Source organism: Pleurodeles waltl, chromosome 7 (assembly GCF_031143425.1).
Source record: "Pleurodeles waltl isolate 20211129_DDA chromosome 7, aPleWal1.hap1.20221129, whole genome shotgun sequence".
NCBI lineage: Eukaryota > Metazoa > Chordata > Amphibia > Caudata > Salamandridae > Pleurodeles > Pleurodeles waltl.
Window position 1 is genome coordinate 717,011,466 of NC_090446.1, and position 23,908 is coordinate 717,035,373.

The following is a 23,908-nucleotide window of genomic DNA, read 5'->3' on the forward strand; positions in this document are numbered from 1 at the left end:
ACAGAAGCAGGCAGCACCCGCAGAAGTACCTGAACAGGCACTTAGAAGAAAAGTGAACCGGAGTCCACCCGAAGTCACAAAAGGGAGTCCCACGACGCCGGAGGACAACTCAGAAGGTTGTGCACTGCAGGTTAGAGTGTCGGGGACCCAGGCTTGGCTGTGCAAAAAGGAAATCCTGGAAGAGTGCACAGGAGCCGGAGCAGCTGCAAATCACGCAGTACCCAGCAATGCAGTCTAGCGTGGGGAGGCAAGGACTTACCTCCACCAAACTTGGACTGAAGAGTCACTGGACTATGGGAGTCACTTGGACAGAGTTGCTGAGTTCCAGGGACCACGCTCGTCATGCTGAGAGGGGACCCAGAGGACCGGTGATGCAGTTCTTTTGGTGCCTGCGGTTGCAGGGGGAGGATTCCGTCGTCCCACAGGAGATTTCTTCAGAGCTCCTAGTGCAGAGAGGAGGCAGACTACCCCCACAGCATGCACCACCAGGAAAACAGTCGAGAAGGCGGCAGGATCAGCGATACAAGATTGCAGTAGTCGTCTTTGCTACTTTGTTGCGGTTTTGCAGGCGTCCTGAGCAGTCAGCGGTCAATCCTTTGGCAGAAGAGGAAGAGAGAGATGCAGAGGAACTCTGATGAGCTCTTGCATTCGTTATCTAAAGAATTCCCCAAAGCAGAGACCCTAAATAGCCGGAAAAGGAGGTTTGGCTACTTAGGAAGGAGGATAGGCTAGCAACACAGGTAAGAGCCTATCAGGAGGAGTCTCTGACGTCACCTGCTGGCACTGGCCACTCAGAGCAGTCCAGTGTGCCAGCAGCACCTCTGTTTCCAAGATGGCAGAGGTCTGGAGCACACTGGAGGAGCTCTGGGCACCTCCCCTGGGAGGTGTAGGTCAGGGGAGTGGTCACTCCCCTTTCCTTTGTCCAGTTTCGCGCCAGAGCAGGGCTGGGGGATCCCTGAACGGGTGTAGACTGGCTTATGCAGAGATGGGCACCATCTGTGCCCATCAAAGCATTTCCAGAGGCTGGGGGAGGCTACTCCTCCCCAGCCCTGACACCTTTTTCCAAAGGGAGAGGGTGTAACACCCTCTCTCTGAGGAAGTCCTTTGTTCTGCCTTCCTGGGCTAAGCCTGGCTGGACCCCAGGGGGGCAGAAACCTGTCTGAGAGGTTGGCAGCAGCAGCAGCTGCAGTGCAAACCCTGAAAAGGCAGTTTGGCAGTACCCGGGTTCTGTGGTAGAGACCCGGGGGAGATCATGGAATTGTCCCCCCAATGCCAGAATGGCATTGGGGTGACAATTCCATGATCTTAGACATGTTACATGGCCATGTTCGGAGTTACCATTGTGACGCCATACATAGGTAGTGACCTATGTATAGTGCACGCGTGTAATGGTGTCCCCGCACTCACAAAGTCCGGGGAATTTGCCCTGAACGATGTGGGGGCACCTTGGCTGGTGCCAGGGGGCCCACACACTAAGTAACTTTGCACCCAACCTTCACCAGGTGAAGGTTAGACATATAGGTGACTTATAAGTTACTTAAGTGCAGTGGTAAATGGCTGTGAAATAACGTGGACGTTATTTCACTCAGGCTGCACTGGCAGGCCTGTGTAAGAATTGTCAGATCTCCCTATGGGTGGGAAAAGAAATGCTGCAGCCCATAGGGGTCTCCTGGAACCCCAATACTCTGGGTACCTCAGTACCATATACTGGGGAATTATATGGGTGTACCAGTATGCCAATGTGAATTGGTAAATTTAGTCACTAGCCTGTTAGTGACAAATTTGGAAAGCAGAGAGAGCATAACCACTGAGGTTCTGGTTAGCAGAGCCTAAGTGAGACAGTTAGGCATCACACAGGGAACACATACAGGGCACATACTTATGAGCACTGGGGCCCTGCCTGGCAGGGTCCCAGTTACACATAGACTAAAACAACATATATACATTGAAATATGGGGATAACATGCCAGGCAAGATGGTACTTTCCTACACCCCTCCTCCTCTCCCTCGTCCTCCTTTACAGTCACATCCGCACTCACATCTGCATGCACTGCATCAGCAGCCACCACCACCATTACCACACCAAGCAGCACACACACCTCACTTGCAGACACCTCCACAACATCTATCCACACGTCCTGTGTCTTCTCCCACTCTGTCTGTCCCCCATCCTAAGAGACACAAACGCACGCACTCAGACTCCCAACAGCCATCCATCTCACATCAGCACACTGCCCATGCACCTGCACCAAAGTCCAGCAGACGTACACCTCCAACAACTAGTTCCTCAACCTCCACTCTCATCCCTCTTCCCTCATCCTGCCCCACCCTCCCTAAGAAGCTTTTCCTTGCCCAACTTGACCTCTTTCCTCCCCCTCCATCCACCGCCCTTCCCGTAAGAGTCCCAACAACGCAGCCCAGCACCTCAGCCAAACATTCTGCCACTGCCCCCATCACGTCAACAGCTGCTGGCACTAAGAGGCCCCAGAGTGTGACAGCTGCCACTCCTACTGTGAGCACACATCCTCCTTAGAAAGGGAGGACTAGGGTGATGAAACCCAAGGGACATGAGACGGGGACAGTGGAGGCACCTCTTAGTCATGGAGGGAAGAAAAGGAAGGATCCCACTACACCCAAGAAAGAGAAGGATCCCACTCCACCACCCAAAAAAGGAAAGATTCCCACTCCACCAACAAAGCGAGTCAAGAGGCCCCATCCACCAGCAGTGGGAAAGGAGCCATCCCCTCCAGCAGAGGCAGGCAGGCAGGGTAACCCCTCCACTAGCAGTGGGCAAGGAGCCCTCCCGTCCAGCTGATACAGAGCAGCCCTGGCCTCCAGCAGAGGGCATGTAGGCCACCCTCCGGGGACTGTTGTACAAGGAGCCCCCTCCAGAACCAGTGGGCAAGTTCCCCACCTCAGAGACTGTGACCTTGTACTCCCCAGCAAAGAGGAATGGGCATGGAGCCCCCTCCAGAACCAGTGGGCAAGTTCCCTACCTCAGAGACCATGGCCTTGCACTCCTCAGCAAAGAGAAGTGGGCATGAAGCACCCTCCAGAACCAGTGGGCAAGTTCCCCACCTCAGAGACTGTGACCTTGCATTCCCCAGCAAAGATATATGGGCATGGAGCCTCCTTCAGAACCAGTGGGCAAGTTCCCCACTTCAGCTGAGGTTTCCCCCACCCTCTCCCCCTGAGGTGCCTGTCCAAGTCTAACATGATGCCCCTGCACAGTGTAGTGTGGATATTGTCAGGAAACAAGTTGGGGCTTGGACTGTGCCCTGTGGGCCTTTTGCACTTTGGACTGGCCATTGGCCCTTTCTGGTCATTTACTCCAATTTTAGTTTTACACATAGACAATATGGTAGCTGTTGGCATCAAATTACAGTTATACCTAAATGTAGTCATTGCATTATTATGATGTGGGTCCTGTGACACTGGTTTTCCTCTGCAGATGGTTGAATGTATGTATGTGTGTGTGTGAACGGTGTGTGTTGTGTGTGTGTCACTCTCATTTTCCTCCCTCCCTCCCTTGTGTGCTAGGCGGCTCTACTCACCGTTGTCCTCTTCGTCGGCGTTGGTGTACCAGGTGGAGCATGGTGTAGAAGAGCATCAGGAAGACTTGTAGTTCCGGTTCCATGGCAGCTGTGGTCTCCTCTGTGTGCTTGTTGGTGAGTCTTTCCTTTTCCGTGTTATGTTTCCGTCAGGCTTTTGATGGTGTTGGTACCATCCTGGAAATCGTGGCGGTTTGCTATGTCATAATATGGTGAGCGGTACCTTGTCTTCCCCCTGGCTGTTGATGGCTGACACAGTGGTCAGTGGTGTTAACACCTTGGCGGTTGGTGTGGTACATTGGCTGTCTATGGGAGTTATCACCGCCATGGTCATAATTTGGCAGTAATCACCACCAGCCTGTTGGTGGAATTACCGCCACTTTAACAGTCACCGCCAATGTCATAATGACCACCTTAGTATGTTACTTAAAATTAACAGTACACTGCATGAGTCTTCTCACTTTCGAAGATGTTTCTTCTAAAAAGTAGAAGCTGCACTCACTATAATTTATGAATAAAATATACTTATCTTATAATTACTATGCTAAAATAAACTACACAACCTTGTAAAATGTTACTACTTATTATACCTGGTACAAAAGTATTTTTTTTTTCATGGAAGCAATTCAAAGAAATTATTACACAGTTTAATTATTCACAATTTGTGTTGACAGTATCCTTTATAAGCCAAAATATGTTTTTTGTGTACCTTTTTTTCTGAAAAGTATTACAATACATTTCAAATACATATCACTTTTTTGTATGTTGTTCAACATATCACCCTTGTAAAGTCAAATTATTTCTATACCAGTAATGATCCACATATTAACAAAACTATCCAATGTAATATCAGTGATCCGTGTTAGAACTTTGGTTGCAGAAACAGTCAATAGGAATTTGGAAGTTTGAATGGTAGTTTTCGTTTAAATAGTCTGGTAGCATTGCATTCTGTCACTCCACTTTTAGTTTTCAAATACACAGTATAATGTCCAGAAGTAATGTTTAATCATTTATGAAAGATTATGTCCAAAGTACAATATGTTCTACCAGAGATTGATATCTGGCCAGCTTTAAAATTTGTAATATCAGTGTCCAACTTTGTTCCATCTGCTCTACACTGTTGGAACATTGCTGTAATGTATTTACCACTCCTCTGTAAAATCAATGTAGACAATAGAGTTTGTTTTACATGTTGGACAGACCATATTTTGGTCACTTTTTTTATTAGTCTTTCAAAAGACACACTTAGACAATCTAGAAGAGTTAAGTACCAAAATCGCTCAAATTGGATTTCAGTGCTAGATGTGAAAGAGCAATCTTCACACTCATGATTCCACATGTAACTGAGTCCAAATATATCATCAATATTCACCTTCTCTTGTGCTAAAATTCCAAAGATCACCATAATAAACTCATGTGCATTTTGTTGAGCATTTAGAGTTAATAGTATAGATCTACTATATTTATCTACTACTTCTTGAACACCTGACGCAGACTGGATTACAGTTCTGTTTCAAGATAACTGCTGAAAACAATTAAAAAGTGCAGTATACAATGCATTTCGTGTTTGTTGTTGGATAGCATGTGGTAGATGAGAGAGAACATTGAGGACATCATTAACATAGCAGTTAACACCAGTAGTCTTATCCAACTGGAAACCAACAATTTCTCCTTCCTTTTCCATCTTTCTTTTCTTTACACTTTCTTTTTTAAGTTTGTTTTCTATATTTTCTCATTTTTTTGTAGAGTGTTTTGTATGTTTCTGGTTAGGACATTGTATGTGCTTTTCATAAACAGGATACTATCCTAAATGAGGAGCATATTTAGTTCTTAACCTGGTGTACTCTCTTACACAATATACATCTGCACTTACTTTCTTTCATCAAAATCAATCAGAAATAAACCAACTAACGTTCGGACTTGTGACAATGCCACATATGATATTACTTCTTTAAAAACAATACTTCCAATATTAATAAAAGCAGCATCAACACTCAAACCTTGGGACCTGAGAGTCCTAGAAACCGATTTCTACAAGGAGTTTAACTTTTCTTGTAATTTTTCACTAAGAAGTATAGTTACTCCTTGATGTTCCATTTTGTCAACAGCAGTAATCTCCAAAATGTTTTCATTTTCTAGTTTAGCAATTCTTCATTAAACACAGCACACTCTTCAAGTGTAGGCATCAAAGAAATAATATACATTAGCTCAGCTGGTCTCTTCTTAGAGGAAAAGAGTTTCTTTATAAGTCGACTTTCCAATATCAATTTGGCCTTCTGTATCAGAACTCCCATCCTGATATCCATTAAAATGACAGAAACTTGATGCATATTTTTCACAAGCTCCTTGTATTGAAAATATTGCCAAATATTTACATTACCAATACTTCCTAGTGATTTTGGAGTGTCATCGTGAGAGAGAGTTTTTAAAACCATCTGTCCTTTCACAGGAGTTAGTTGTAGTAGGTCTACAAAAACTATCAAATGCTTTCCTGCAAACAAGATGCTGTATTCAGTTTTTAAAATCTCTTGCATTTGTAGGTGGACAATAGCAAGCATTAGATTTGAAACCATGCTCACCTTATCAAACATCAAAAGTTTAATCTTCTTCAAAACTCTTGCTACCACATGAGAAGCTTCCGAAGATAACTTCATGTATTCCAATTTATTATCATGTTCTAATGGTAGCATTAGTAGTATTCGTAATGTTATTCCCTTGATGTTATGTGCAGCCAATCTAGTAGGTGTAGTCACTACACACAATAAGTTGTAATCTGTGACTTTCTGTAAGTAAGTAGAGATAACTTTAATTAAAAACCTTTTTCCAGTACCAGCTTTTCCACTGATCTATGATAGAATTGGCAGGAATAATGAGCAACTGCATTCCTTTCTGTCATGTTGTAATCCATATTCTATTTTTTCTTTCACTTAAATGTAAATGTCTTTCTGCTCATTGTTTAGTTGTCTAACTAACACATCTAGATCTTCTGATTTCAATGTAGCTTGTTCCGTGGCAGTTCCCACTTAACTCATAGCTATTGCAGCTTCATTTTTAATAACAGAAATTCCAAGAGGATCTTCATTTAAAGGAGACAAACTCTGGCTACTTTGAGAACTGTTCTTTGCAATATCAGCAGCAATTATTGCTTCTTGCCGTATCTCATCATTTAACATTTGTAAGTAGTTTTTTAAACATAGGACACTCAATAGTATCTTTTACAGCCTTAAAAGATTCTTCATAGCAGTTATAACCTCCAAGTAATTTCAATTCACTATGCCAACGTTTAAACAGTTAAATGGAAAAATGTTCTTTTCTCAGGAGTTTGACAGGTAAGATTTTGGTGGTTAAATACATTTTGTTTTTCATGTTTCACTAAACATCCATCATATCCTTGAACTTCATACTTTCCTTCTTCTATGTTTACAGTAACATTGTTTTTAAATCTGTATTTTTGAAGAATTTCATAAAGACATTTGTCTTTTAGATGGGTATTTCTTTTCGGGATAGTATGCATCCAACATATTTGATTTCACAAGATCTGTACTCTCAGGTTCTACCTCTGCCAGGTACTGAATTTCAGGAAAGGATTTCAGTACTCTCTTTCTTCTACTAGATAGGCCAAGACTTACCCAGACAATTCCTTTTGATGTTGAAAACAAACTTGCTGAACTAAGTCTATCACAGGCCTTATAAGACCCCATTTCCCTAAAATAAAGCAATTTCAAGCTGAAGGAATACAATTTTTTTATGAGTGTCTTCTCCGCAAAAATCTCATCCCACATCTCCTTCATTTCAGTTTTTTTCAGATTTTGTAATGTATAATGTAACATATCGAGCCACAGCAATGGAATCGTCTGCAACAAATTGAATGTCCATGTTAGCATTCCACATATTTAAAATGACTAGCTTGTAGTCATTGATGTTATTGGACACTTCCGTTCTTTTTAAGTTATATGTATTTTTGGAGATTTCCTTCTCAATGTATGTCTGACTAAGGACAAGAAGCTGTTTACTCTTCCTTTTGAAATAACAGGTTGTGGAAATCCAAATCGACATCTTGTGTGAAAATGTCCTTTGGATCTGTATGTTTGACTACAATACTTTCCACATGTATGCGTTTGGAAACTCAATCCTTGCTCTCTCAGAACTTTTATACCAGAGTGTTTTGGTATGCTACACGTCACATATTGTTCTGTAAAAGACAACACAGACTCATCAGTTTCTGATCCAAATTTTGGTGCATCTTTTATCCACAGTAGCATGTGATTATGTGGAGCACCTCTTGCCTGGTACTCTTTCCTCCAAAAGAAATCACTTACTTCTTCAAGACGAGGATTTCTCTTGTTGCAGATAAAAGCAAGAATAGCTTGAAATATGTGGTTGGAATATCTACACACATTAGAGGGATCTAATGAGCACAATTCTCTAGATGTTTTTACCCTAATATCTTTGATATTAGAGTTTGCTTCTCTTAAGAATTGAATGAGGTCATCCCATGCATACCCTGCACAACTCAATGTAAAAAAAACACGTAGGTGGACCTAGGTTCCTCAGCATACACTTCAGGTCTCCATGACGCCGGAACCAATATTCATTGGTACCCCTTAGGCACGCCATCAAATTAATCAAGTTACAGTCTAATTTCTCATCCTTTTCATGTACTTTGTTTATAAAGTGTCTTGCAGATATATTTTGAAGACCAATTCCTGTTTTAAGTATATGAATCACAACATATGAAAGTCCAGACAAGTCACTTTCAAAAAGTATTTGAAATATATATGGAATACAGTGTCTAAATCTTGGATTTTCTGAATGCAATTGTGTTGATCGGTATTCAGTTGCTGATATTTGTATGGGTTGGTTATCATACTGACCTCCCACATACACACCCGCACATACATAGTACACACACTATGGGGAATCACACACACACACGTCAAAAACACCCACCAAGCCCCTGATACATAGCACTGGCACAGTCACACACAACTCACACCATCACCAAACAACACAACTACACCACAATCACAACATCAGCAAAGCATTGGCAAGCACCCACAATAGACACCACCCCTCGACAAATCATACATACAACATTACGTACCAACACCCGGGAACGAACACACACAATCACACATCCAAACAACGCAACATACGATATACCCCGCAAACACACATCACAACGCATCTGACATACCATTCTCCACACACACACGTACACAGTCCAACCAACCAAAGGCACACAACACTACAAGTAACACATGTCAACACAAACACCACTCAATACCAACACAACAACATGTCCCCAACATACACATGCCCATCACACAACACACACCCATCACTGGGGGACAAATGCCCTGCACACAACCACACATGCTGCCCAGACAAAACAGTTAGCACAACCACCAGTGACACACAAAGGCTCACACACAATGTCATCCAAGACCAAAACTCCCCTAAGTAAAGAATTGCAGGACAACGATATAACGTTGAAACCAACAACAGGCTTGTCCAAAAATATATTAATTGTAAATAAATACTAATAATGTCCAAGGCCAGAGGCCAGTCCAATAAATTAACCTGCAACCTACACACAAAGCACTTGTGTCTGCCCTTAACTCGACTCCTGACTTCCATGTAACCGCCACAGGTAGGGGCATCAAAGGGGCAGGCAGGCACCTCAGGGATGGGAGGGCAGATGGGGAGGTTTGGGCTTTAGATTGGGAGGGGGACCTTTGGGTTTTGGCTTGGGAGGGGGGCTTAGGTTGAGTCGTAGGCAAGGGTTGGGTACTCTTGGGAGGGTTTGACTTCTTGGTGGGGAGGGGCAGGGTACTTTCAAAGGGGGCAGTGGAGGTGGAAGGGCTGGATTTGGGGACGGACACAGAACGTTTAGGGGTATCACGAGGTGGGAGAGGAGTAGGGAAAATGGCAAACTCCGAGAGGAAAGCTTTCTTTGACACATGGGATTGTCATGACAAAAGGGTTTGGGTTTGGAGGGAGAGGAAGTGGTTGTCTGAGGTATTGTTGTGAATGTCTTGGGTGCATGTTTGTGCGAGGTATGCTTGTGGGTCGTGGGTGTCTATTAGATGGGTGAGTGTGGGTGTTTGTGTCTTGGGAGGAGGGGGGTGGAGGTGCTGGGAGATGTCATTTTGGATGGGTGACTGTCTGTTGGGGGTGACTGCAGGTATGGTGGATGTGCTGCATGTAGGTATGTCTGTGGTTGTAGTGTCTGAGGATATGGTGACTGGGGTGGATGTCCGAGTATCTGCTGTTATGATATCTGTGGGTAAGATAGATGTAGTTGCTGGATCTGTGATTGTTTGTGTGGTGTCTGCAGGTGTGTCCGGTGTGTCTGTGATGCTAGGGGGTGGTGGGGCAGGTCAGGGCAGGTTGTGACTGTTGATGTGTCTGCAGGTGTATATTGCTTGTGTGCATGCCAGTGGTGTGTCTTATGGTGCTTGTGTTTGTCTGAGCTGCCCTCTGATGTTGAGGTGGATGCATGCTTGTCTGTCTGTGTGCTTTGGCTGGGGCGGGGAAAAGAGGTTTGAGATTGAAAAGAGGAAAATGGAGGGGGATGGAAGACGAGGGGTGACTGTCTGCCATCAGTGTGGAGGCCAGAGCCTGAAAGGATCACTGTAGACCGACCAGTGCACCGTAAATGCCCTCCAGGACTGCATTACTCTGTTGGACTTGAATTGAAAGTCCCTGGATGGTATTCACAGTGGTCGACTGACCCACAGAGATCGACTTCAGGAGGTCAATAGCCTCCTCACTGATGGCAACAGGGTTGACAGGGACTGGGGCAGAGGGGCCTGTGGTAAAGGAGATAGCCACCCTCTTGGGTGAGTGGACACAGCCAACTGGGTGGGGAGCTACAGGTAGGTCAGTGGTAGAAAGAGGGGTGGTGGAAGATGATGGTGCTGGGGTGATCCCAGTTGGGTCCGCCACAGAGTATCCACTGAAGGAGGATTCCAAGGAGGATGATGTAGATCCTGTCTCCCCCGTGGCACTGCCTTCACCCTCTGGGCCACTGGGTCCCTTGCTGTTGGTGGTCTAAGCACTCCGGGTCCCATGGCTGCCAGCTTCCCCACTCACCTGTGCCCCGTCTCCTTCACCTGCTGATGCTGATGTACACAAGCAGAGAGGGAGGGAGGGAGAGGGTCATCACATTCTTCACATTCACACATTACAACATGCACAACAGTAGTATATATGTGCTGCTAGGGAAGTCCCATTGAAAAACCCTTTGAGCCTACATAATGTCCAAATATGATACTTTCAACTACCCCATTGTCATCTGTCTTACCGTCACATAAGCCAAGTATTTGAGTACTACTTGACCATCCCTTCAAATCACCTGTAACTCTAAGACATCATGGCCTGGCTAAGCAAAGATTCCATCCCCATACAGCCCATCACTGTCTATCATCTCATCAGTCTAAGGAAATGCAGCTGACTGATAACACCAGATCATGCCTACTCTGACTCCACACCTGCCCAGTCCATCAACAAAAGTCATGTTCCACGAAAGGAAAGTCATCTCTTTTCACATACGACACAGCACCTAACCTTCCAATCACATGCTTAGCCTATCCTTCTGTACATAACTGACACAATGGCAATATTCTCTGATGAATACACAACATGTGGCAGTCCCACTAGCTAAGTGCTGACAAAACACTTGCACCACTGAAAACCAATGTATACATGAATTACACATGCACCTACACAACTGCTATTTTACTGACAACACATCCCACACCACCTACAGGTGTATGTAAAATGGAAGTTCAGATAAACCATTAAATCAGTCCAATATGCGCTGAGCTAAAACCAAACCTGTCCAAACAGCCCAGATCAGCTAAGCTACGTATAGGAAAAAATAGCCTACTATATATGAACAGCCACAGAGTATTCATTGAGACATGATGTCGGCAGGTAATAACATATGTAGCACTCTTATAGGCATGGCATTGGCATTGGCATATCTAGCATGGACAATACACATAGTCAAAGGGTCAAACAGCCTAGCCACTTGCCTTCTCTACAACAAAAGGCATTGGGATTCAAGATATTTGTCCACATGTCAACGTAAGGCCAAGAAATGTTAAGGGCTAATAGACACCAACATGAGTCCCCCATTGTGGGATGTCCATCCATTACAAACTTTACATACCCCATTGTATGTTTATGACATGAAAATGGGGAAACCTTCTCAAACCTCATAGGGACAGTATTATATTGGCCATACCAATTGCTTGAATTGGATACCAACTTCACATGACGTTCACAACTGTTTCAGGACACAGGATAACTAGGCCCCGTAACGAATATGTCAAGCCCAATGTTGCACATAGATCAGATCCATTTAAATAGGAATGGTCTGACACCTTAAAGCTACATAAGACACTATTTGGATGATTGGATCTGGGGACACTAGGTGGGTAGGACGAAACAGCAGCTTACAGACATATATGGCTGGGTAGTGTCGAGTCATACATATGGCTCAGTCATATGTGCATCTCCATATGCAGTCATACATTTTGCTGGATACAGGTGATCAACATGTTTCCATGCACAAGCCAAAGGCCAGATCGCTGTTTGTAGACTGGCATCTGGAGTACCATGTATTCCCAGTAGTCAACATACCTGTAGTACCTACTACATTGTCACAGCTGCAATACTGAGACAGCATACACCAAACTATCAGAGGAAAGTACATGGATTCTTTCAGTACTTACCCCCTTGCTGCCCTCAAACGCCTATCCACCTCAGGGTAGGCCACTGCCACAATTCGGGCTATTAGGAGGGTAAATGTCCGATAGACACCCCTCCCTCGCTGGGAGGACATACCCAGCTGGGCCTTAGCAGTCTTTTGGGCCCAGCGGATTGTACGACGGAACACCGACTTTAAAAAAAAGTACTGCCTTAACAACGAGGTCGGAACACTGACCTCGTTCTTACTACTAATGATTTTACCACGAATGCCTTAACAACAATATTTTGTTGTAAAGGCATTCCTGATAAGAGCATTAGTAATAGGCACCATTCACCCTACATCCCTCACCCCACCCCCCAACCCCACCCCAAAACCTAAAACCCCCTAAACCCCCACCCCCTCCCCAAAACCAGAAACGCCCCACCCCCCAACCCCACCCCGAAACATAAAACCCCCTGACCCCACCCCCCCAACCCCACCCCAAAAGCTAAAACCCCCTGGCCCCCTCCCCAAAACCAAAAATGCCCCACCCCCCAACCCCACCCCAAAACCTAAAACCCCCTAATCCCCCACCCCCTCCCCAAAACCAAAAACGCCCCACCCCCAACCCCACCCCAAAACCTAAAACCCCCCACCCCCTCCCCAAAGCCTAAACCCACCACTTACCTTAGTCGACCCCTTCTCACCTGCGTCGTCCTCCTTCGCCAACTCCCTTCTTTGTACCTTAACCACGAATGTTCGTTGTTCAGAACATACGTAGTTAAGGCACAAAATAATGGAGTCGTGGTTAAAAAAAGCGTTGTTGCGCTTTCGTTAACCACGACTTTCGTAAAAAGAAAGTCGTAAAAAAGGATGTTTCCCGGCCCAGCGTCTCGGGTCCTCCCACCGCTCCTTACAATGGGTGCTCCACTGGCTGTGGACCCCCTGGGTCCACGCTTGCTTGGCAATGGCACACCAAATCCCCTTCTTCTGATGGATGTTGACCTGCAAAGATGACACAGGCAAAAGGAGAAAGTCATGTCCACATGCACCATGCCAGTAGTGTGGAGAGTACACATCAGTCACAGCAAGTTGGCACACATTCCCATCCTCTCAGGTCACACGCCTTTAGAATATACCATGTGCATGCATCAACACCTTCACAAGTTAATATTAATGGTACACCATCAAACATCACACCTATCACACATTGGTATTACATTGGAATCACCTGTTCCTCTGGTGCACCACATAGCTGTTCATACAGGGGTAGGACCTTCTCCATTAGCTTATCTCCAGCTCTTCATGGGTGAAGGCAAGGGCCCTATCACTTGCAGGATGTAGCATGATAGCTCCCAGAGGCAGTACACAGCAGCTCAGGTTGTGGAGGTTTAGCTAGCAGCAGTGTCAGGAGTCAAGTGAGCAATACTGCAGAAGATGGCAGTCACGGCCAACACGTATATGACCGTCACCTCTGACGGACATTGCAACTGGCCCAAGTCCACCAAAGGCATCAATGTCTTCCAATGGCAAGTTACACTGCGGTTGTGACTGCCTACCGCTCTGAGAACTTCCGCCGGCAGACTTGGGTTACTTCCACCTGTCTAGTAGAGTAGGTCAGGCGCCTGCCATTTTGAACACATTTCATGTATCAAAGTGTTACCTAATCTGCGTCTGTACATGAGGGCATCTGTACACATCGTCCTCATGTTTGGATTACATATTGTGCATGTGTGCAGTAGATGCTGTGTTATTTGAGGACATGTGATGATAGCTACGTACAGCTACTCACAGGTTCCTAATAGTCAGAAAATTCTGATGAAGTCCAACAATATGTGTGAATCCTGTATAACAGATTAGTCTCACACACATTGACAATGACAGTTCTTTCATAAGTTCTATCCCATTGTTATAGTTGGCAATGTGCACCAAAGAGGGTATAATCGAATGCATAGCTATGTGCTGTACTGTATATGTCAGCTGTAGTAGCCATCATATACAGCTAAGTGTGAGGAATGTAATTAGCTGTACATGATATGTGCATTCTGCATTTCTCATACTATGTTTATATTCTTTTCATATAATTACCCTGCCATGAGGAGAGTAAGACACCCACCAGTGTACCATCCACTAGTAGACCTGCACACCATGGAGGAAAGACATGTCCTCAGACATATTGTCTGACTCGTATTACCATCATGGATTTTAGTAATCAGTTGGAGCCAGATCTGATGCCTGCCATTCGCTATCTCTATAGCATACATCCCATTGTTCAAGTTTTGTCAGTGCTACACTTCCTGGCCACTGGACTGGCTCCTTTCAGAATACAGTGGCTCTAATAGCAGGGATGTCTCAGCCCATGTCCAGTTTGGTTTTGAAGGATGTACTGTGTGCATTGTTGAAACACCTGGACAGTTACAGAAGGTTTACCCACCAAGCAGATTTGGCCTATGTGAAGGCAGACTTTTATGAGATGGGACAAATTCCACATGTAGTAGAAGCTATTGATGGCAGCCGTGTAGCCTTGGTCCCTCCCAATGCAAATGAACTGGTGTATAGGAACAGGAAAAACTACCACTCAGTCAACGTTCAGGTGATGTGTCTGGCAGACCAGTACAACTCACAAGCCACAGCCAAGTATCCAGGTTCTGTGCATGATTCCTTCATCATGCGAAACAGCAAAATCCCACTGATAATGACACAATCCTACACAGAGAGGGCCTGGCTGGTTGGTAAGTTACCATTGAGCTGTGTATTTGCGATTTATGTCTTCTGCCATCACAATATAGCATGTCACACATGCATGTTTGTGTTGTTTTCACATTGTGTTCACAGGTGGCTCTGGATATCCAAACTGTCCTTGGCTGTTGACACCAGTGAGGTACCGAACCACACCAGGGGAAGTCTGCTACAATGAGGTCCACGGGAGGACAAGGCTGGTATTTGAGTGGACTTTTGGGTTCCTGAAGGCACGATTTAGGTGCCTGGACTTATCTGGAGGAGGCCTCCTCTACTCGCCCCACATGGCGTGTCAAATAAGAGTTACCTGCTGCATGCTCCACAATCTAGCCCTGAGACCTCACATACCATGATAGCAGATGAGAGGTGGGGGGCAGCTGAACCTGTGGGTAGAAATGCTGTTATGCCAAGTGATGAAGAGCCAAAGGAAGATAAAGCAGGTGACTCTAGGGCTTATCTCATCAATCAGTACTTCAACTGACAGACAGGTATGTGAAGTAGACCTGTTGTTGTTATGTTATTGTTCAGCCAGATGTAGATGGCTTGCATCACACCTTCTTTCTTGCATCATCTGTGGGGGTGTAGTGAGCTCCAATGCCTCTGAGTGAGTTGTGAATGCAGACTGAAAGTTTGTATTGTGTACAGGACAGATTGTTCTGCATTCCCATGTATTGTAACAGCAGATGCTAATTTGCACTTCTGGAAATGACTTCTCAGTTGCGAGGTATGTTTTGTGCAATGTCCTATCCTTTTTCCCTTTCACACACAGATTTGCCTAGATCCTGTTTGGCTCTGCAACCTTAGCTTGAGAAATACTGTGTCAGAAGCAGATGGAATTGCTGACAGACATGAGAAGTGTACATGACAGATACCTGGTATCAGTTTTGTTTAAGTGGGGTGTAACCTTGATTGTTTAACCGTCGTAATACTGGGGTGGAAAATGCTGTATCCATTTCTTTCATCTGTGGGGTAGAGGAGGATGTCAAATGGTGTTTCTGGAGAAGTGTCTGGCACAAGTTCAAAGGTTGGATCATAGCCTCTCGCTTCACAATGGGTGGAGTACTTTGTGATCGCCACGGGACCTAGCTGTCAGTTTGTTCTTATTTTGCAGTCCAAGGTGAATGTCACTGTAGAGTGACATAGGTGGGTGACAATCCTACAGGTATGGTACCAATGTTAGTGTACGGTTTCAGTACTGGGTACCTCAGTTATAAACTTTGTATTTTCCATGGGATATGTGATTTAGAAGCTATTTTATGGGTATGTGAAGAGCCTATACCAGCTGATACAGAGGACCTATCAGTGTGACCCTGCTTTGTAGGTAGATTACCAAGAGCCTGACTTTTGTGTCTTGTCTATTTGCATTGTATGACACCATTGCATACATCCTGATGTTACTCTCACTCATGCTCTAAGTGCTGATTGCAATACTATCGTTTTGTGTAGAACTGGATTTCAACCTCTTTTACATTTGTCCTGTTACATTTCTGTTGTTATGAGTCTTCTGCTGATGGAGTCCCCATTTGATATCAATTACAATGGCTGTTCGATACAGGAGGATATAACCACACCAGAGTTGGCATGCATGGCTATTGTAAATTGGGTATAAAGGACACATGTACAGGACCTGTTTTTAAGTGTGATTTATTGTGCATATCAAAAGGAAATCTGTAACAATGATACTAAGATAAATAAACATAACAGTGATGGGTGAGGTCATGGTGGATGATATCATCTGGGTAGCTGCTACACCAATTGGTAACACAAATCCAGTGTCCTTGTACCATGGGAAAATTGTTTTAGGTTTCAGAACAGTCAACAGGGTGTATCTGTGGCACACAAGGGGGACTAATCAGGTGAGGTTCACTTCCTGGCAGTGGGTTTGGTCTTGGCATTTGCTCCTGCTGGATGTCTGGGTGGACGTCCACATTTGCAGGGGTGTTCTTCAGCTACAGAGAGAGGGGTGTCTGAGCCATGACGTTCCCCTGGCAAGGCCTCCAATCCACTAGCAGCTGCAAATGTTGAAGGGACAGATGTTACATTGCTAGTGGAAAGGGGCCAGATGTTGTGTAGAGAAACTACTAAGGGTGGTATTGATGTCCCCCCGCACCCCTGCAAAGGTAGCCATGTGGGCATTTTGTGCCTGCCACTGCTGCATGACTTCCTGGTGTTGGTCCCTCTGCCGCCTTTGAATTGCCCCCACCATAGTGATGATTTGGCCCATCCTGTCTTGGGAACTTTGGTAGGCTCCTAAAACTTGAGAGATGGTTTCCTCGTCAGTTGTGTCCCTTTGAGGGCCTATCCTCTGGCCCACAGCATCCCTCCCAAGCACCCTACCCCCTACGTGCCTCTGCCCCTGGCACAGTGTGCCCACTCCCAGTTATTGCAGGTCCATCATTGTCAGAGGTGACAAGGTTTAACTCAGATACCTGTACTCTGAGGCACACAATAAATGATACACTCCTTGGGACACAGGTTTGGGGGTGAATGGTTGCCTGTGATGTTGATGCAACAGGGTTGGTAGGAGTTGGTGTGGGGAAGATGAGACTGAGAGTCATTGACTGACCAGGTGTCCCAGGTGGGCTAGGTTGTTTGTCAGTGTCCAGACATCCAAAGGAGTTGTCCTCACTGGGGCCTTCATCCAGAGGCGGACTGACAATCTCTGGTATCCTCTACATGGCAGCCATGGCAAGGTTACCTGTGGAGGGAGTGGGACACAGAGTTCAGGTTAAAATGTGTGTTTTGTTGCATTTGTGTGAGATGCAAACAGTGCCTGATTAAAATAGGCTGATCTGTCCCCAAAGGGGGCAGAAATCGCCTAAAATAATTTGCCCCCCAGGGGAGCGACCTTGCCTAAGGGGTCGCTCCCTTTGCATGAAACTGATGTGACAGAAAAAAATCCCTGGTGTCTAGAGGTTTCTACCCCCATAGGAGGCAGATTGGCCTAATAAAATAGGCCTATCTGCCCCCAAGTGGGGCAGAAATGGCCAAAATACAATTTGCCCCCCTCAGGGGAGCGATCCTTGCCTAAGGGGTTGCTTCCCAGTGTAAACAATAAAAAAAGTATTATCCCTGGTGTCTAAGGGTTTCTGCCCTAAGGAGGGCAGATTGGCCTAATTACAATAGGCCGATCTACCCACAGGGGGGCATAAAAGGCCTAAAAATTAATTGCCCGCCTTGGGAGCGGCCCTTGCCAAAGGAGCCGCTCCCCTTATGCATAAATATATATAAAACAAACATCCTTGGTGTCTAGTGGGCGTTTCTGCAGCCCGATCGCTTCACGATCGGGCTGCAGAAATGCTCAGAGAGACCTCAAAGAAAAAAGAATGGCCTTTCCTTTCCTTTGATGCCTCTCCCACTCCCAGCCCGTGATCGGAAGAGAAATGCTTTTGCATTTCTCTTATTATCCGTGCTGGAAGCTGAGCTTCCAGTGCAGTGTGGGTGGTGTCTGATGAGGTCAGCATGCGATGGGGGTGGGGGTGGAAGGGGAAGCGATTTGCCTTCCAGCCCTGCCCATGGGAGGGGGGTGCTAGCGACTCCCCCGTTGGCCCATACCAGGACGAGGTGGTTACGTCAAGGATGAGACCACCTTGCCCTAGGCACCCAACCGGTTAAGGCCTTTCAATAACTCTGTTGGATGAGAACGTGGGATGTCCCACCAGGATGGAGACGTTAATAATCTTATCGGAGTCACAGTATAGTTCAGAACTGGTATTTTTTTTATTACTATTTTTGAGCTATTTACGGATTTATAGTTCACAACTGGTATTGTCGTCTTCTACTGGAGTTTCTCCACTCCTGGTTCTCTTAGTGTCTCTATCTCTCTAGCTTGTCTTCTCTCGTTTCTCTACCTCTGATCTTTTCTTTTCTTCTTTCTTTTCTGTTCTTAATACATCTCTTGTCTTCTTTTCTCTCCCTTAGGGTCGTTTCTCCAACGTGTAGGTCCCCATGGTGGAATCAGGATGGAAGAGTGGGGCCTGTCAACCAAGCAAAATAAAGAAACCAAAAGGAGATGGTAAGCATCTTTGTTCCTCTTTTTATTTATAATTGGGTTGGAGTGTGCAGGTGCGATGGTGGAAACTTAAACAAATTCAGCTAGTGCTCCCCGGTCTTAACCCTCTGTGGTGTCGTGCTCGCCTTCTGTTCAATCTAAAGAAATGGCTTTCTATATTTTAGAACCCTGTTATCTTCACAGGACCCCTCATAAGCAGTAAAAGGTAGTGTATGTTAGTAAAAGAAGGAAAAAAATGCAATAAATGAAATGGAGATGCAGACCATCTATTTGTCCCGTCTCCCGCTATTTGCCCTGCACCGTCCACGTTCCCCTCTCCCAACAAGAAATCTCCCGGGCTTTGTTAGGCAGGCACTTACCTGCGAAAGCCACGCCCTTCCAGGGACGTGGCTGGAGTTGTAGTGGGAAATCCTCTCCGTCGAAAGGGCGTCCTCCCGTCGAGGCGTCTCCGGTTCCTCATCTTCTCCGCTGTTCGTTTCAGTCTCCCTGGTCGGCTGCCTGTCCTGTGGTTCTTCTTTCCGGCCTCCTTCTGTGGTCTGCTCCTTGTCTTCCAGTTGCCAGTCTTCCTCCTCCTCGAATGATGGCGTTTTCTTGTGTCCGTTTTTTCTTTTTGATTTAACCCGGAGGTCCGGATTGAAAGTGGGCGTTCCTGGGTTTAGGCTGTCAGTGGTGCCCCTGGGGTATCGGACTGTAGGTCTTGGGGCACCGTCACGGAACAGGGTCCCTGCGACCCTGTTACATACGCCTCCCCGAGGTGAGGGCTGTTCGAGATCCTGACCGATGGGATGCCTGGACAAATAGTCTGTGGTGCATAATTGGTTGCCTGGTAAATGTTGTACCTGAAAGGTAAACGGTTGTAGTTCCATAAACCATCGTAATATTCGTGGATTAGTATCCTTGTTTCGTGACAACCAGGTGAGAGGTGCATGGTCAGTATGCAACACAAAGGGGTGACCCAAGAGATAATATTGAAGGTTCTCTATGGCCCATTTAATTGCTAGGCATTCTCTTTCAATCACTGGATATCGTTGTTCCCTGGGTAGGAGCTTCCTGCTTATGAATACAATGGGATGGTTATTTTCGTACTCGTCTTTCTAAAATAATACAGCACCTATCCCCACATCGGAGGCGTCTGTCTGTAAATAAAATTATTTGGTAAAGTCAGGACAACGCAACACTGGCTCTGTGGTTAGACTTCTCTGAAGAATTTCATAACTACGTTGTTGGAAGGGAGTCAAGGTTTTTATCTTCAAGGGTTGTCCCTTTCTCAAGAGGTCAGTTAAGGGTGCGGCCAAGGTGGAATAGTTTGGAATAAACCTTCTATAGTAACCTACCAAACCCAGGAAGGAATGCAGTTCTTTCTTTGTGGACGGGACAGGCACCTTGATAATGGCTTCTACTTTATTTTGCTGGGGTCTGATCTGACCATTACCTATATGATAGCAAAGATAAGCGATCTCATTACAGGCCAACTTACATTTGTCTGGATTAGCAGTGAGGCCTGCCCTCTGTAATATTTGAAATATTTTGTCTAAATGGACCACATGTTCATTCCATGACTTGCTGTAAATTACTACGGTGGGCATTACAACCCTGGCGGTCAGTGTTAAAGCGGCGGCAAAACCGCCAACTGGCCGGTGGTAAAAAAAAATGGAATTACGACCGTGGCGGAAACCGCCAACATAGACAGCCACTTTAACACTCCGACCGCCACGGCAGTACAAACAAACACCGCTGCGGTAACTGCCAACAGACAGGCGGAAGACAATGTACAACCCACAGAATTACAAGCCACCAATCTGCCACCTTTTCCGGGGCGGATTCACTGCGGACCAAAACACAGCAGAAACAGGACTTCGAAGGGAAAACATTCACCTCTACACACCCCACGAGGAACCAGGACGCCACGGAAACTGAACTTCAGATACTCTCAGCCTTTATCTTCCTGCTCCTCTACCAGGAGCACGAACGCCGGCAGCGAAGACCACGGTGAGTACTGCACCTACGACACAGGGGAGGGGGGAGGGAAAAGAGAGTGACACACACACGCAACACCCCCACCCCCATCCACAACACCATACACACAAATACATCATGATACATCACAGTTGCACCCCCCAATCCCCCCTGGAAGAATGCAAGGACAAAAGGAAATGAGCCGAATGATTGTAATATATTAAAATACAGTAATCAAAAATATTTACATATATACACATTTACACTATGAACAATTATATACACCAAGAACACAAATCCAAGGGATTCCACCATCATAGTCCATGGACCACTGGGCCCAAAAGGCATTGGCGAGGCCCACACTCAATACCCAAACAAGACGGAGAGAACACTGCAGGGGCATCAGATAGAAATAAAACAGGCACCTCAGGGGGAAGGGAACGCGGGGGCACCTCAGCCGGATGAGTGCACAACGCTAGCTCCACGAGGGGGCTCCATGCCCATTGATGTATCCTGGGTAGTGCAAAGCCACAGTCTCTCAAGTCTCTACAGTGGGTGGGTTGCCCACTGTTCAATCCTGGGGAGTGGAAAGCCACAGTCTCTCAAGTCTCTACAGTGGGTGGGTTGCCCACTGTTCAATCCTGGGGAGTGCAAAGCAACAGTCTCTCAAGTCTCTACAGTGGGTGGGTTGCCCACTGTTCAATCTTGGGGAGTGCAAAGCCACAGTCTCTCAAGTCTCTACAGTGGGTGGGTTGCCCACTGTTCAATCCTGTGGAGTCCAAAGCCACAGTCCCTCAAGTGGATAACAGTCTTCACTGGTTCTGGAGGGGGCTTGGTGCCCAGAGTGCTTCATCCTGCCAAGGACAGAGGTAGTGGATGTCTGTCTCCACTAGTTCTGGAGGGGGCTTGGTGCCCAGAGTGCTTCATCTTGCATGGACAGAGGTGGTGGATGTAACTCTCCACTGGTTCTGGAGGGGGCTTGGTGCCCAGAGTGCTTCATCCTGCCCGTGGCGGCCTCAGTAGCGTAGTAATCATTGGTGCTCACTGTCCTTCGGTGGTGCTGGCGGTCTTGTCCTTTGCAGCGGGGCTGCTGCTGGCGGTCCTGTCTTGGGCAGCGGGGCTGCTGCTGGCGGTCTTGTCTTGGGCAGCGGGGCTGCTGGCGGTCTTGTCCTGGGCAGCGGGACTGCTGCTGGCGGTCCTGTCTTGGGCAGCGGGGCTGCTGCTGGCGGTCTTGTCTTGGGCAGCGGGGCTGCTGGCGGTCTTGTCCTGGGCAGCGGGGCTGCTGCTGGCGGTCCTGTCTTAGGCAGCGGGGCTGCTGGCGGTCTTGTCCTGGGCAGCGGGGCTGCTGCTGGTGGTCCTGTCTTGGGCAGCGGGCCTGCTGCTGGCGGTCTTGTCTTGGGCAGCGGGCTGGTGGTGGTCTTGTCCTGGGCAGCGGGGCTGCTGCTGGCGGTCTTGTCTTGGGCAGTAGGGCTGCTGGCGGTCTTGTCCTGGGCAGCGGGGCTGCTGGCGGTCTTGTCCTGGGCAGCGGGGCTGCTGGCGGTCTTGTCCTGGGCAGCGGGGCTGCTGCTGACGGTCTTGTCTGCCGTGCTGATCTTCCCAGACTTGCCGGTTTTAATGTGCCCCTTCCCCAGCTTGGATGGTGTCGCAGCTGTCTCCACACTCCCAACTGTACCCCTGGGAGCGGCTTTGGTGGCAGATTTCTTTCCCCTCTCCAGCCGGGCACTGGCCAACTTTTTATGCTTGACAGGTGGGGGACTGTCCGTACTCTGGCTCCTTGCCACACTGGCTGCCCTGCTGCCTGGTGCACTCCATAATCCGGTGACTACTGGCACCACTGGTCCTGCCGATATTGTGGCTGAGGTGCTAGGTTGGGACCTGGAGAGTCGGGCCCTAGGAGACTGAAGGGGTGGGGGAGGTGAGGGAAAGAGGTCAAGGTTGGCCAGGAAAAGTTTCTTCGGAACACTGGGACGGGTAGCTGGAGGGGGTTTGGGAGTGGAGGAAGAGGTAGTGGTTGTAGGAGATGTACGTTTGCTGACTTTGGGTGAAGGTGCATGGGCTGGAGGCTGTCGTGAGGTGGATGGCTGTTGGGTGGGTGTGTGGCTGCGTTTGTGTACCTTGGGAGGTGGCCTCACAGACACACTGGGAGAGGACACAGGGGACGTGTGAATGGTAGTGGGGGTGGTGACTGCACATGAGCGGGGTGTGGTGGTGGGTGTGCTGGTGATGGACGTAGTGGCTGAGGATGTAGTGCATGCAGGTGTGAGTGGAGACGAGACAGGGAGGGAGGAGGGAGACAAGAAGGAGGGGGACACAGTGGAGGCAGTGGATGTTGGTGTGTCTGTATGTGTGTGATGCTTGCATGAGAGCCTGTGGGATGTGTGGTGCTTATGTTTGCCTGAGCTTCCCTTGTGTGTTGAGGTGTGTGCATGCTGGTCTGATGGTGTGCTTGGGATAGGCTGAGGTACAAGGGTGTGGGTCTGGGTGGAGGAAGTTGGAGGCGGGAGGCTAGAGACAGGGACAATGGCTGCCATCAGTGCTGAGGCCAGAGTCTGAAATGCTCGCTGAAGGGCTGCCTGACCAGAGTGAATGCCCTCCAGGTATGCAATGGTTTGTTGCAACTGCCTCTCTACACCCTGGATGGCATTCAAAATGGTAGACTGCCCAACAGTGAGGGACCTGAGGAGGTCAATGGCCTCCTCATTGAGGGCAGCAGGGGTGACTGGGGCAGGGCCTGAGGTGCCTGGGGCGAAGGTGATGGCCACCCTCCTGGGTGAGCGGGCACGGCGCAAAAGCTGAGGGGCTGCTGGGAGGGCGGTGCTGGTAGGGGGGTGGCGGCTGTACCTGTAGATGCAGAGGGCACAGATGGGCCCGCCACCGCAAGGGAGCTCCCATCAGATGAGGAGTCTGTATCGCTGGTGTCAGCTCCTGTCTCCGCTGTGGAGCTCCCCT